At 47.5% G+C, this 16,458-nt stretch overlaps 1 protein-coding gene across 1 annotated transcript in view; it reads left to right on the forward strand.

Annotated features, from left to right (window-relative positions):
* LOC128704825 (phosphatidylinositol phosphatase PTPRQ) overlaps positions 1-16,458 on the forward strand; it is a gene marked incomplete at its 5' end in the record, with an annotated part of 153,195 nt that overhangs the window by 19,267 nt on the left and 117,470 nt on the right.

The following is a 16,458-nucleotide window of genomic DNA, read 5'->3' on the forward strand; positions in this document are numbered from 1 at the left end:
ACATGTGTTTCTCTTTAATACCTCTGCTTCATAATTCTCATTCGTCTGGTTCTGGTGGTTCAAACTGTGTTCACTTGTGTGTCACACAAGTGAAGTTTGTGTTTCTCAATGATGGTGTTTGTGTTTCTCACTTTTTTAGTGGTTAATTATACTTGTAATTGTGGTTCATACTTCAGATGACTATGGTTCACTCTACTGGTGCTGGTGGTTCATACTTCAGATGACTATGGTTCACTCTACTGGTGCTGGTGGTTCATACTTCAGATGACTATGGTTCACTCTACTGGTGCTGGTGGTTCATACTTCAGATGACTATGGTTCACTCTCCTGGTGCTGGTGGTTCATACTTCAGATGAGTATGGTTCACTCTACTGGTGCTGGTGGTTCATACTTCAGATGACTATGGTTCACTCTACTGGTGCTGGTGGTTCATACTTCAGATGACTATGGTTCACTCTACTGGTGCTTGTGGTTCATACTTCAGATGACTATGGTTCACTCTACTGGTGCTTGTGGTTCATACTTCAGATGACTATGGTTCACTCTACTGGTGCTTGTGGTTCATACTTCAGATGACTATGGTTCACTCTACTGGTGCTTGTGGTTCATACTTCAGATGACTATGGTTCACACTACTGGTGCTTGTGGTTCATACTTCTGATGACTATGGTTCACTCTACTGGTGTTTGTGGTTCATACGTCAGATGACTATGGTTCACTCTACTGGTACTTGTGGTTCATACTTCAGATGACTATGGTTCACACTACTGGTACTTGTGGTTCATACTTCTGATGACTATGGTTCATTCTACTGGTGCTGGTGGTTCATACTTCAGATGACTATGGTTCACACTACTGGTACTTGTGGTTCATACTTCTGATGACTATGGTTCACACTACTGGTACTTGTGGTTCATACTTCAGATGACTATGGTTCATTCTACTGGTGCTTGTGGTTCATACTTCTGATGACTATGGTTCACTCTACTGGTACTTGTGGTTCATACTTCAGATGACTATGGTTCACTCTACTGGTACTTGTGGTTCATACTTCAGATGACTATGGTTCACACTACTGGTACTTGTGGTTCATACTTCTGATGACTATGGTTCACTCTACTGGTACTTGTGGTTCATACTTCTGATGACTATGGTTCACTCTACTGGTACTTGTGGTTCATACTGTTTCACACTACTGCTGCCAGTGTTTCACACAACTGCTGCCAGTGTTTCACACTACTGATGCCAGTGTTTCACACCACTGGTGCCTGTGTTTCACACTACTGATGCCAGTGTTTCACACCACTTGTGCCAATGTTTCACACTACTGCTGCCAATGTTTCACACCACTGGTGCCAGTGTTTCACACTACTGATGCCAGTGTTTCACACCACTGCTGCCAGTGTTTCACACTACTGCTGCCAGTGTTTCACACTACTGCTGCCAGTGTTTCACACTACTGCTGCCAGTGTTTCACACTACTGCTGCCAGTGTTTCACACTACTGCTGCCAGTGTTTCACACTACTGCAGCCAGTGTTTCACACTTCTGCTGCCAGAGTTTCACACTACTGCTGCCAGTGTTTCCCACCACTGGTGCCAATGTTTCACACTACTGGTGCCAATGTTTCACACCACTGGTGCCTGTGTTTCACACTACTGCTGCCAGTGTTTCACACTACTGATGCCAGTGTTTCACACCACTGGTGCCAGTGTTTCACACTACTGCTGCCAGTGTTTCACACTACTGCTGCCAGTGTTTCACACTACTGCTGCCAGTGTTTCACACTACTGCTGCCAGTGTTTCACACTACTGGTGCCAGTGTTTCACACTACTGCTGCCAGTGTTTCACACTACTGGTGCCAGTGTTTCACACTACTGCTGCCAGTGTTTCACGCTACTGATGCCAGTGTTTCACACTACTGCTGCCACACACTACTGCTGACAGTGTTTCACACTACTACTGGCCAGTGCCAGTGTTTCACACTACTGGTGCCAGTGTTTCACACTACTGGTGCCAGTGTTTCACACTACTGGTGCCAGTGTTTCACTCTTTTGCTGCCAGTGTTTCACACTGGTGCCAGTGTTTCACACTACTGATGCCAGTGTTTCACACCACTGGTGCCTGTGTTTCACACTACTGCTGCCAGTGTTTCACACTACTGCTGCCAGTGTTTCACACTACTGCTGCCAGTGTTTCACACTACTGCTGCCAGTGTTTCACACTACTGCTGCCAGTGTTTCACACTACTGCTGCAAGTGTTTCATACTACTGCTGCCAGTGTTTCACACTACTGCTGCCAGTGTTTCACACTACTGCTGCCAGTGTTTCACACTACTGGTGCCAGTGTTTCACACTACTGCTGCCAGTGTTTCACACTACTGCTGCCAGTGTTTCACACTACTGCTGCCAGTGTTTCACACTACTGCTGCCAGTGTTTCACACTACTGCTGCCAGTGTTTCACACTACTGCTGCCAGTGTTTCACACTACTGATGCCAGTGTTTCACACTACTGCTGCCAGTGTTTCACACTACTGCTGCCAGTGTTTCACACTACTGCTGCCAGTGTTTCACACTACTGCTGCCAGTGTTTCACACTACTGCTGCCAGTGTTTCACACTTGCTGCACACACTACTGCTGCCAGTGTTTCACACTACTGCTGCCAGTGTTTCACACTACTGCTGCCAGTGTTTCACACTACTGGTGCTGTGTTTCACACTACTGCTGCCAGTGTTTCACACTACTGCTGCCAGTGTTTCACACTACTGCTGCCAGTGTTTCACACTACTGGTGCTGTGTTTCACACTACTGCTGCCAGTGTTTCACTCCAATGGTGCCTGTGTTTCACACTACTGCTGCCAGTGTTTCACACTACTGCTGCCAGTGTTTCACACTACTGCTGCCAGTGTTTCACACTACTGGTGCCAGTGTTTCACACTACTGCTGCCAGTGTTTCACACTACTGCTGCCAGTGTTTCACACTACTGCTGCCAGTGTTTCACACTACTGCTGCCAGTGTTTCACACTACTGCTGCCAGTGTTTCACACTACTGCTGCCAGTGTTTCACACTACTGCTGCCAGTGTTTCACACTACTGCTGCCAGTGTTTCACACTACTGCTGCCAGTGTTTCACACTACTGCTGCCAGTGTTTCACACCACTGGTGCCAGTGTTTCACACTACTGCTGCCAGTGTTTCACACTACTGCTGCCAGTGTTTCACACTACTGCTGCCAGTGTTTCACACTACTGCTGCCAGTGTTTCACACCACTGGTGCCAGTGTTTCACACTACTGCTGCCAGTGTTTCACACTACTGCTGCCAGTGTTTCACACTACTGCTGCCAGTGTTTCACACTACTGCTGCCAGTGTTTCACACTACTGGTGCCAGTGTTTCACACTACTGCTGCCAGTGTTTCACACTACTGCTGCCAGTGTTTCACACTACTGCTGCCAGTGTTTCACACTACTGCTGCCAGTGTTTCACACTACTGCTGCCAGTGTTTCACACTACTGGTGCCAGTGTTTCACACTACTGCTGCCAGTGTTTCACACTACTGCTGCCAGTGTTTCACACTACTGCTGCCAGTGTTTCACACTACTGGTGCCAGTGTTTCACACTACTGGTGCCAGTGTTTCACACTACTGCTGCCAGTGTTTCACACTACTGCTGCCAGTGTTTCACACCACTGTTGCCTGTATTTCACACTACTGCTGCCAGTGTTTCACACTACTGATGCCAGTGTTTCACACTACTGCTGTCAGTGTTTCACACTACTGCTGCCTGTGTTTCACACTACTGGTGCCAGTGTTTCACACTACTGCTGCCAGTGTTTCACACTACTGCTGCCAGTGGTTTCACACTACTGCTGCCAGTGTTTCACACTACTGCTGCCAGTGTTTCACACTACTGCTGCCAGTGTTACACACTACTGATGCCAGTGTTTCACACCACTGGTGCCAGTGTTTCACACCACTGCTGTCAGTGTTTCACACTATTGATGCCTGTGTTTCACACTACTGCTGCCAGTGTTTCACACTATTGCTGCCAGTGTTTCACACTACTGCTGCCAGTGTTTCACACCACTGGTGCCTGTGTTTCACTCTACTGCTGTCAGTGTTTCACACTACTACTGCTGAGTTTCACACTACTGCTGCCAGTGTTTCACACCACTGGTGCCAGTGTTTCACACTACTGCTGCCTGTGTTTCACACTACTGCTGCCTGTGTTTCACACTACTGCTGCCAGAGTTTCACACTACTGCTGCCAGTGTTTCACACTACTGCTGCCAGTGTTTCACACCACTGCTCTCAGTGTTTCACACTACTGCTGCCAGTGTTTCACACTACTGCTGCCAGTGTTTCACACTACTGCTGCCAGTGTTTCACACTACTGCTGCCAGTGTTTCACACTACTGCTGCCAGTGTTTCACACTACTGCTGCCAGTGTTTCACACTACTGCTGCCAGTGTTTCACACTACACTGCTGCCAGTGTTTCAAACTACTGCTGCCAGTGTTTCACACTACTGCTGCCTGTGTTTCACACTACTTCTGCCAGTGTTTCACATTACTGGTGCCAGTGTTTCACACTACTGCTGCCAGTGTCTCACACTACTGGTGCCTGTGTTTCACACTACTGCTGCCAGTGTTTCACACTACTGCTGCCAGTGTTTCACACTACTGCTGCCAGTGTTTCACACTACTGCTGCCAGTGTTTCACACCACTGCTGCCAGTGTTTCACACTACTGCTGCCAGTGTTTCACACTACTGTGTTTCACACCACTGCTGCCAGTGTTTCACACTACTGCTGCCAGTGTTTCACACTACTGCTGCCAGTGTTTCACTCTACTGCTGCCAGTGTTTCACACTACTGCTGCCAGTGCTTCACTCTACTGCTGCCAGTGTTTCACACAACTGCTGCCAGTGTTTCACACGAATGCTGTAAGTGTTTCACACCACTGGCGCCTGTGTTTCACACTACTGCTGCCAGTGTTTCACACTACTGCTCCCAGTGTTTCACACTACTGTGTTTCACACTGCTGCCAGTGTTTCACTGCCAGTGCACACCACTGGTGCCAATGTTTCACACTACTGGTGCCTGTGTTTCACACTACTGTTGCTGTTTCACTCTACTGGTGCCTGCATATCACTCTACTGTTGCTGTTTCACAGTACTGCTGCCTGTGTTTCACACTACTGGTGCCAGTGTTTCACACTACTGGTGTCTGTGTTTCACACTACTGGTGCCAGTGTTTCACACTACTGATGCCTGTGTTTCACACTACTGCTGCCAGTGTTTCACACTACTGCTGCCAGTGTTTCACACTACTGCTGCCAGTGTTTCACACTACTGCTGCCAGTGTTTCACACTACTGCTGCCAGTGTTTCACACTGCCAGTGTTTCACACTACTGATACCAGAGTTTCACACTACTGATACCAGTGTTTCACACTACTGCTGCCAGTGTTTCACACTACTGCTGCCTGTGTTTCACACTACTGATACCAGTGTTTCACAGTGTTTCACACTACTGCTGCCAGTGTTTCACACTACTGCTGCCAGTGTTTCACACCACTGGTACCAGTGTTTCACACTACTGCTGCCAGTGTTTCACACTACTGCTGCCTGTGTTTCACACTACTGCTGCCAGTGTTTCACACTACTGCTGCCAGTGTTTCACACTACTGCTGCCAGTGTTTCACACTACTGCTGCCAGTGTTTCACACTACTGGTGCTGTGTTTCACACTACTGCTGCCAGTGTTTCACACTACTGATGCCAGTGTTCCACACCACTGGTGCCTGTGTTTCCCACTACTTCTGCCAGTGTTTCACACTACTGCTGCAGGTGTTTCACACTACTGTTGCCAGTGTTTCACACTACTGCTACCAGTGTTTCACACTTCTGCTGCCAGTGTTTCACACTACTGCTGCCAGTGTTTCACACTACTGCTGCCAGTGTTTCACACTACTGCTGCCAGTGTTTCACACTACTGCTGCCAGTGTTTCACACCACTGGTGCCTGTGTTTCACACTACTGCTGCCAGTGTTTCACACTACTGCTGCCAGTGTTTCACACCACTGGTGCCTGTGTTTCACACTACTGCTGCCAGTGTTTCACACTACTGCTGCCAGTGTTTCACACTACTGATGCCAGTGTTTCACACCACTGGTGCCAGTGTTTCACACTACTGCTGCCAGTGTTTCACACTACTGCTGCCTGTGTTTCACACTACTGCTGCCAGTGTTTCACACCACTGGTGCCTATGTTTCACACTACTGATGCCAGTGTTTCACACTACTGGTGCCAGTGTTTCACACTACTGCTGCCAGTGTTTCACACTACTGGTGCCAGTGTTTCACACTACTGCTGCCAGTGTTTCACACTACTGCTGCAAGTGTTTCACACTACTGCTGCCAGTGTTTCACACCACTGCTGCCAGTGTTTCACACCACTGCTGCCAGTGTTTCACACTACTGATGTGTTTCCACTACTGTGTTTTCACACTACTGGTGCCAGTGTTTCACACTACTTCTGTTTCACACTACTGATGCCAGTGTTTCACACCACTGGTGCCAGTGTTTCACACTACTGCTGCCAGTGTTTCACACTACTGCTGCCAGTGTTTCACACCACTGGTGCCTGTGTTTCACACTACTGCTGCCAGTGTTTCACACTACTGCTGCCAGTGTTTCACACTACTGCTGCCAGTGTTTCACACTACTGCTGCCAGTGTTTCACACTACTGCTGCCAGTGTTTCACACTACTGCTGCCAGTGTTTCACACTACTGCTGCCAGTGTTTCACACTACTGCTGCCAGTGTTTCACACTACTGCTGCCAGTGTTTCACACTACTGCTGCCAGTTTTTCACACTACTGCTGCCAGTGTTTCACACTACTGGTGCCAGTGTTTCACACCACTGGTGGCTGTGTTTCACGCTACTGCTGCCAGTGTTTCACACCACTGCTGTAAGTGTTTCACACCACTGCTGCCAGTGTTTCACACTACTGATGGTGTGTTTCACACTACTGCTGCCAGTGTTTCAAACTACTGTTGCTGTATTTCACACTACTGCTACCAGTGTTTGACACTACTTGTGCTGTGTTTCACACTACTTCTGCCAGTGTTTCACACCACTGGTGCCTGTGTTTCACTCCACTGGTGCCAGTGTTTCACACTACTGCTGCCAGTGTTTCACACTACTGATGCCAGTGTTTCACACTACTGCTGCCAGTGTTTCACACTACTGATGCCAGTGTTTCACACCACTGGTGTCTGTGTTTCAGACTACTGCTGCCAGTGTTTCACACAACTGCTGCCAGTGTTTCACACTACTGCTGCCAGTGTTTCACACTGCTGCTGCTAGTGTTTCACACCACTGGTGCCTGTGTTTCACACTACTGCTGCCAGTGTTTCACACTACTGTGTTTCACACTACCGCTGCCAGTGTTTCACACTACTGCTGCCAGTGTTACACACTACTGCTGCCAGTGTTTCACACTGGTGCCAGTGTTTCACTACTGCTGCCAGTGTTTCACACTACTGCTGCCAGTGTTTCACACCACTGGTGCCTGTGTTTCACAGTGTTTCACACTACTGCAGCCAGTGTTTCACACTACTGCTGCCAGTGTTTCACACTACTGCTGCCAGTGTTTCACACACTACTGGTGCCAGTGTTTCACACTACTGCTGCCAGTGTTTCACACTACTGCTGCCAGTGTTTCACACTACTGCTGCCAGTGTTTCACACTACTGCTGCCAGTGTTTCACACCACTGCTGCCAGTGTTTCAAACTACTGCTGCCAGTGTTTCACACTACTGCTGCCTGTGTTTCACACTACTTCTGCCAGTGTTTCACATTACTGGTGCCAGTGTTTCACACTACTGATGCCAGTGTTTCACACTACTGTTGCCAGTGTTCCACATTACTGCTGCCAGTGTTTCACTCTAATGCTGCCAGTGCTTCATACTACTGCTGCCAGTGTTTCACACTACTGGTGTCTGTGTTTCAAACTACTAGTGTCTGTGTTTCACACTACTGATGCTGTGTTTCACACTACTGGTGCCATTGTTTCACACTACTGATGCCAGTGTTTCACACCACTGTTGCAAGTGCTTCACGCTACTGCTGCCAGTGTTTCACACTACTGCTGCCTGTGTTTCACACTACTGCTGCCAGTGTTTCACACTACTGCTGCCAGTGTTTCACACTACTGCTGCCAGTGTTTCACACCACTGGTGCCAGTGTTTCACACTACTGCTGCCAGTGTTTCACACTACTGCTGCCAGTGTTTCACACCACTGGTGCCAGTGTTTCACACTACTGCTGCCAGTGTTTCACACAACTGCTGGTGCACACACTACTGCTGCCACTGTGTTTCACACTACTGCTGCCAGTGTTTCACACTGCCAGTGTTTCACACTACTGGCTGCCAGTGTTTCACACTACTGGTGCTGCGTGTGTTTCACACTACTGCTGCCAGTGTTTCACACTACTGCTGCCAGTGTTTCACACTGCCACAGTGTTTCACACTACTGCTGCCAGTGTTTCACACTACTGCCAGTGTTTCACACACACTACTGCCAGTGTTTCACACTACTGCTGCCAGTGTTTCACACTACTGCTGCCAGTGTTTCACGCTACTGATGCCAGTGTTTCACAATACTGCTGCCAGTGTTTCACACTACTGCTGCCTGTGTTTCACACTACTGCTGCCAGTGTTTCACACTACTGGTGCTGCCTATGTTTCACACTACTGGTGCCAGTGTTTCACACTACTGGTGCCAGTGTTTCACACTACTGCTGCCAGTGTTTCACACTACTGCTGCCAGTGTTTCACACTACTGCTGCCAGTGTTTCACACTACTGGTGCCAGTGTTTCACACTACTGCTGCCAGTGTTTCACACTACTGCTGCCAGTGTTTCACACTACTGCTGCCAGTGTTTCACACTACTGCTGCCAGTGTTTCACACTACTGCTGCCAGTGTTTCACACTACTGCTGCCAGTGTTTCACACTACTGCTGCCAGTGTTTCACACTACTGCTGCCAGTGTTTCACACTACTGCTGCCAGTGTTTCACACTACTGCTGCCAGTGTTTCACACTACTGCTGCCAGTGTTTCACACCACTGGTGCCTGTGTTTCACACTACTGCTGCCAGTGTTTCACACTACTGCTGCCAGTGTTTCACACTACTGCTGCCAGTGTTTCACACTACTGCTGCCAGTGTTTCACACTACTGCTGCCAGTGTTTCACACTACTGATGCCAGTGTTTCACACCACTGGTGCCAGTGTTTCACACTACTGCTGCCAGTGTTTCACACTACTGCTGCCAGTGTTTCACACTACTGCTGCCTGTGTTTCACACTACTGCTGCCAGTGTTTCACACTACTGCTGCCAGTGTTTCACACTACTGCTGCCAGTGTTTCACACCACTGGTGCCTGTGTTTCACACTACTGCTGCCAGTGTTTCACACCACTGGTGCCTGTGTTTCACACTACTGCTGCCAGTGTTTCACACTACTGCTGCCAGTGTTTCACACTACTGCTGCCAGTGTTTCACACTACTGCTGCCTGTGTTTCACACTACTGCTGCCAGTGTTTCACACTACTGCTGCCAGTGTTTCACACTACTGCTGCCAGTGTTTCACACTACTGCTGCCAGTGTTTCACACTACTGCTGCCAGTGTTTCACACTACTGCTGCCAGTGTTTCACACTACTGCTGCCAGTGTTTCACACTACTGCTGCCAGTGTTTCACACTACTGCTGCCAGTGTTTCACACTACTGGTGCTGTGTTTCACACTACTGTTGCTGTGTTTCACACTACTGGTGCCAGTGTTTCACACTACTGCTGCCAGTGTTTCACACTACTGGTGCCAGTGTTTCACACTACTGCTGCCAGTGTTTCACACTACTGGTGCCAGTGTTTCACACTACTGCTGCCAGTGTTTCACACTACTGCTGCCAGTGTTTCACACTACTGCTGCCAGTGTTTCACACTACTGCTGCCAGTGTTTCACACTACTGCTGCCAGTGTTTCACACTACTGCTGCCAGTGTTTCACACTACTGCTGCACACTATTGCTGCCTGTGTTTCACACTACTGCTGCCAGTGTTTCACACTACTGATGCCAGTGTTTCACACCACTGGTGCCAGTGTTTCACACCACTGCTGTCAGTGTTTCACACCACTTGCGCTTGTGTTTCACACTACTGCTGCCTGTGTTTCACACTACTGCTGCCAGTGTTTCACACCACTGCTGCCAGTGTTTTACACTACTGCTGCCAGTGTTTCACACCACTGGCGCCTGTGTTTCACACAACTGCTGCCAGTGTTTCACACCACTGGATGCCTGTGTTTCTCACTACTGCTGCCAGTGTTTCACACTACTGCTGCCAGTGTTTCACACTACTGCTGCCAGTGTTTCACACTACTGCTGCCAGTGTTTCACACTACTGGTGCCAGTGTTTCACACTACTGCTGCCAGTGTTTCACACTACTGCTGCCAGTGTTTCACACTACTGCTGCCAGTGTTTCACACTACTGCTGCCAGTGTTTCACACTACTGCTGCCAGTGTTTCACACTACTGCTGCCAGTGTTTCACACTACTGCTGCCAGTGTTTCACACTACTGCTGCCAGTGTTTCACACTACTGCTGCCTGTGTTTCACTCTACTGCTGCCAGTGTTTCACACTACTGCTGCCAGTGTTTCAACACTACTGGTGCTGTGTTTCACACTACTGCTGCCAGTGTTTCACACTACTTCTGCCAGTGTTTCACACCATTGGTGCCTGTGTTTCACACTACTGCTGCCAGTGTTTCACACCACTGCTGCCAGTGTTTCACACCACTGCTGCCAGTGTTTCACACTACTGCTGCCAGTGTTTCACACTACTGCTGCCAGTGTTTCACACTACTGGTGCCTGTGTTTCACACTACTGCTGCCAGTGTTTCACACTACTGCTGCCAGTGTTTCACACTACTGGTGCTGTGTTTCACACTACTCCTGCCAGTGTTTCTCACTACTGTTGCAAGTGTTTCACACCACTGGTGCCTGTGTTTCACACGACTGGTGCCAGTGTTTCACATTACTGGTGCCTGTGTTTCACACTACTGATGCAAGTGTTTCACACCACTGGTGCCTGTGTTTCACACTACTGCTGCCAGTGTTTCATATTACTGATGCCAGTGTTTCACACCACTGGTGCCAGTGTTTCACACTACTGGTGCCAGTGTTTCACACTACTGCTGCCAGTGTTTCACACTACTGCTGCCAGTGTTTCACACTACTGCTGCCAGTGTTTCACACAACTGCTGCCAGTGTTTCACACGAATGCTGTAAGTGTTTCACACCACTGGCGCCTGTGTTTCACACTACTGCTGCCAGTGTTTCACACTACTGGTGCTGTGTTTCACACTACTGCTGCCAGTGTTTCACACTACTGGTGCCTGTGTTTCACACTACTGCTGCCAGTGTTTCACACTACTGCTGCCAGTGTTTCACACTACTGGTGCCTGTGTTTCACACTACTGCTGCCAGTGTTTCACACTACTGCTGCCAGTGTTTCACACTACTGGTGCCAGTGTTTCACACTACTGCTGCCAGTGTTTCACACTACTGGTGCCAGTGTTTCACACTACTGCTGCCAGTGTTTCACACTACTGCTGCCAGTGTTTCACACTACTGCTGCCAGTGTTTCACACTACTGCTGCCAGTGTTTCACACTACTGCTGCCAGTGTTTCACACTACTGGTGCCAGTGTTTCACACTACTGCTGCCAGTGTTTCACACCACTGGTGCCTGTGTTTCACTGGCCAGTGCACACTGTGTTTCACACTACTGGTGCCTGTGTTTCACACTACTGGTGCCAGTGTTTCACACTACTGGTGCCTGTGTTTCACACTACTGCTGCCAGTGTTTCACACTACTGCTGCCAGTGTTTCACACTACTGCTGCCAGTGTTTCACACTACTGCTGCCAGTGTTTCACACTACTGCTGCCAGTGTTTCACACTACTGGTGCCAGTGTTTCACACTACTGCTGCCAGTGTTTCACACTACTGGTGCCAGTGTTTCGCACTACTGGTGCCTGTGTTTCACACTACTGGTGCCAGTGTTTCACACTACTGGTGCCAGTGTTTCACACTACTGCTGCCAGTGTTTCACACTACTGCTGCCAGTGTTTCACACTACTGCTGCCAGTGTTTCACACTACTGCTGCCAGTGTTTCACACTACTGCTGCCAGTGTTTCACACTACTGGTGCCAGTGTTTCACACTACTGCTGCCAGTGTTTCACACTACTGCTGCCAGTGTTTCACACTACTGCTGCCAGTGTTTCACACTACTGCTGCCAGTGTTTCACACTACTGGTGCCAGTGTTTCACACTACTGGTGCCAGTGTTTCACACTACTGCTGCCAGTGTTTCACACTACTGGTGCTGTGTTTCACACTACTGGTGCCAGTGTTTCACACTACTGGTGCCAGTGTTTCACACTACTGGTGCCAGTGTTTCACACTACTGGTGCCAGTGTTTCACACTACTGGTGCTGTGTTTCACACTACTGGTGCTGTGTTTCACACTACTGGTGCTGTGTTTCACACTACTGCTGCCAGTGTTTCACACTACTGGTGCTGTGTTTCACACTACTGGTGCTGTGTTTCACACTACTGGTGCTGTGTTTCTCACTACTGGTGCTGTGTTTCACACTACTGGTGCTGTGTTTCACACTACTGGTGCTGTGTTTCACACTACTGGTGCTGTGTTTCACACTACTGGTGCTGTGTTTCACACTACTGGTGCTGTGTTTCACACTACTGGTGCTGTGTTTCACACTACTGGTGCCAGTGTTTCACACTACTGGTGCTGTGTTTCACACTACTGTTGCTGTGTTTCACACTACTGGTGCTGTGTTTCACACTACTGGTGCCAGTGTTTCACACTACTGGTGCTGTGTTTCACACTACTGGTGCTGTGTTTCTCACTACTGGAGCTGTGTTTCTCACTACTGGTGCTGTGTTTCTCACTACTGGTGCTGTGTTTCTCACTACTGGTGCTGTGTTTCTCACTACTGGTGCTGTGTTTCTCACTACTGGTGCTGTGTTTCTCACTACTGGTGCTGTGTTTCTCACTACTGGTGCTGTGTTTCTCACTACTGGTGCTGTGTTTCTCACTACTGGTGCTGTGTTTCTCACTACTGGTGCTGTGTTTCTCACTACTGGTGCTGTGTTTCTCACTACTGGTGCTGTGTTTCTCACTACTGGTGCTGTGTTTCTCACTACTGGTGCTGTGTTTCACACTACTGGTGCTGTGTTTCACACTACTGGTGCTGTGTTTCTCACTACTGGTGCTGTGTTTCTCACTACTGGTGCTGTGTTTCTCACTACTGGTGCTCTGTTTCTCACTACTGGTGCTGTGTTTCTCACTACTGGTGCTGTGTTTCTCACTACTGGTGCTGTGTTTCTCACTACTTGTGCTGTGTTTCTCACTACTGGTGCTGTGTTTCTCACTACTGGTGCTGTGTTTCTCACTACTGGTGCTCTTTTTAAGCCTATTAGTGTTTTACTTTTGCTAATTTAGTGCCTTTGTTTCACACTTTTTTAGTCATTAAACTACTAGCACTACTTGCTTCGTCTACTAGTATTTGTGGTTTGTACTGGTGATGGAGGTTCTCACTAGTGATGCTTGTGGTTCCTCACACTTTTAGTGCTAGTGATTCACACTACTGCTACTTATGGTTCACAAGTCTGGTAACTCTTGTGATCCACACTACTGCTACTTATGGTTCACAAGTCTGGTAACTCTTGTGATCCACACTACAGCTACTTATGGTTCACAAGTCTGGTAACTCTTGTGATCCACACTACTGCTACTTATGGTTCACAAGTCTGGTAACTCTTGTGATCCACACTACTGCTACTTATGGTTCACAAGTCTGGTAACTCTTGTGATCCACACTACTGCTACTTATGGTTCACAAGTCTGGTAACTCTTGTGATCCACACTACAGCTACTTATGGTTCACAAGTCTGGTAACTCTTGTAATCCACACTACTGCTTCTTATGGTTCACAAGTCTGGTAACTCTTGTGATCCACACTACTGCTACTTATGGTTCACAAGTCTGGTAACTCTTGTGATCCACACTACTGCTACTTATGGTTCACAAGTCTGGTAACTCTTGTGATCCACACTACTGCTACTTATGGTTCACAAGTCTGGTAACTCTTGTGATCCACACTACTGCTACTTATGGTTCACAAGTCTGGTAACTCTTGTGATCCACACTACTGCTACTTATGGTTCACAAGTCTGGTAACTCTTGTGATCCACACTACTGCTACTTATGGTTCACAAGTCTGGTAACTCTTGTGATCCACACTAATGCTACTTATGGTTCACAAGTCTGGTAACTCTTGTGATCCACACTACTGCTACTTATGGTTCACAAGTCTGGTAACTCTTGTGATCCACACTACTGCTACTTATGGTTCACAAGTCTGGTAACTCTTGTTATCCACACTACTGCTACTTATGGTTCACAAGTCTGGTAACTCTTGTGATCCACACTACTGCTACTTATGGTTCACAAGTCTGGTAACTCTTGTGATCCACACTACTGCTACTTATGGTTCACAAGTCTGGTAACTCTTGTGATCCACACTACTGCTACTTATGGTTCACAAGTTTGGTAACTCTTGTGATCCACACTACTGCTACTTATGGTTCACAAGTTTGGTAACTCTTGTGATCCACACTACTGCTACTTATGGTTCACAAGTTTGGTAACTCTTGTGATCCACACTACTGCTACTTATGGTTCACAAGTTTGGTAACTCTTGTGATCCACACTACTGCTACTTATGGTTCACAAGTTTGGTAACTCTTGTGATCCACACTACTGCTACTTATGGTTCACAAGTTTGGTAACTCTTGTGATCCACACTACTGCTACTTATGGTTCACAAGTTTGGTAACTCTTGTGATCCACACTACTGCTACTTATGGTTCACAAGTCTGGTAACTCTTGTGATCCACACTACAGCTACTTATGGTTCACAAGTCTGGTAACTCTTGTGATCCACACTACAGCTACTTATGGTTCACAAGTCTGGTAACTCTTGTCATCCACACTACTGCTACTTATGGTTCACAAGTCTGGTAACTCTTGTCATCCACACTACTGCTACTTATGGTTCACAAGTCTGGTAACTCTTGTGATCCACACTACAGCTACTTATGGTTCACAAGTCTGGTGACTCTTGTCATCCACACTACTGCTACTTATGGTTCACAAGTCTGGTAACTCTTGTGATCCACACTACTGCTACTTATGGTTCACAAGTCTGGTAACCCTTGTCATCCACACTACTGCTACTTATGGTTCACAAGTCTGGTAACTCTTGTGATCCACACTACTGCTACTTATGGTTCACAAGTCTGATAACTCTTGTGATACACACTACTGCTACTTATGTTTCACAAGTCTGGTAACTCTTGTCATCCATATTACTGCTACTTATGGTTCACAAGTCTGGTAACTCTTGTGATCCACACTACTGCTACTTATGTTTCACAAGTCTGGTAACTCTTGTCATCCATATTACTGCTACTTATGGTTCACAAGTCTGGTAACTCTTGTGATACACACTACTGCTACTTATGTTTCACAAGTCTGGTAACTCTTGTCATCCATGTTACTGCTACTTATGGTTCACAAGTCTGGTAACTCTTGTGATCCACACTACTGCTACTTATGGTTCACAAGTCTGGTAACTCTTGTGATCCACACTACTGCTACTTATGGTTCACAAGTCTGGTAACTCTTGTGATCCACACTACAGCTACTTATGGTTCACAAGTCTGGTAACTCTTGTAATCCACACTACTGCTACTTATGGTTCACAAGTCTTGTAACTCTTGTGGTCCACACTACTGCTACTTATGGTTCACAAGTCTGGTAACTCTTGTGATCCACACTACTGCTACTTATGGTTCACAAGTCTGGTAACTCTTGTGATCCACACTACTGCTACTTATGGTTCACAAGTCTGGTAACTCTTGTGGTCCACACTACTGCTACTTACGTCTCACAAGTCTGGTAACTCTTGTGATCCACACTACTGCTACTTATGGTTCACAAGTCTGGTAACTCTTGTGATCCACACTACTGCTACTTATGGTTCACAAGTCTGGTAACTCTTGTGATCCACACTACTGCTACTTATGGTTCACAAGTCTGGTAACTCTTGTGATCCACACTACTGCTACTTATGGTTCACAAGTCTGGTAACTCTTGTGATCCACACTACTGCTACTTATGGTTCACAAGTCTGGTAACTCTTGTGATCCACACTACTGCTACTTATGGTTCACAAGTCTGGTAACTCTTGTGATCCACACTACTGCTACTTATGGTTCACAAGTCTGGTAACTCTTGTGATCCAC

This window comes from Cherax quadricarinatus, chromosome 91 (genome assembly GCF_038502225.1).
Source record: "Cherax quadricarinatus isolate ZL_2023a chromosome 91, ASM3850222v1, whole genome shotgun sequence".
Lineage (NCBI taxonomy): Eukaryota > Metazoa > Arthropoda > Malacostraca > Decapoda > Parastacidae > Cherax > Cherax quadricarinatus.